This window comes from Crocodylus porosus, unplaced genomic scaffold (genome assembly GCF_001723895.1).
Source record: "Crocodylus porosus isolate Cpor-Errol unplaced genomic scaffold, CroPor_comp1, whole genome shotgun sequence".
Classification (NCBI taxonomy): Eukaryota; Metazoa; Chordata; order Crocodylia; family Crocodylidae; genus Crocodylus; species Crocodylus porosus.
Window position 1 is genome coordinate 20,671,216 of NW_017728909.1, and position 358 is coordinate 20,671,573.

Below are 358 nucleotides of genomic sequence, written 5' to 3' on the forward strand. Positions count from 1 at the left end.
ATCCCACCACCTCTCTGGGTAACCTGTTCTAGTGTTTTACTACCCTCCTGGTGAGAAAGCGTTTCCTAATACCCAACCTCAACTTCCCTTCCTGCAGCCTGAGCCCATTGCTCCTTGTCCCGCCGTCTGCCCCCACTGAGACCAGCCCAGCTGGACAGAGGATCAGAGCGTGCCCGGGTGCTATGGGGCTCAGATAACTGATCACAGGGCCCTGCGGGCGCTGGGAACGAGGGGGCTCTAGCGATCAGCTGCGGGCGAGTGGGGAGGGCTGTGCTGGGTCCTGAGCACCCCCCCTCTCTCCAGTGGCTGGGGCCACAGTCCAACGAGAAGCAGCCTGGGCTTCCCCCTGCCAGGCAGG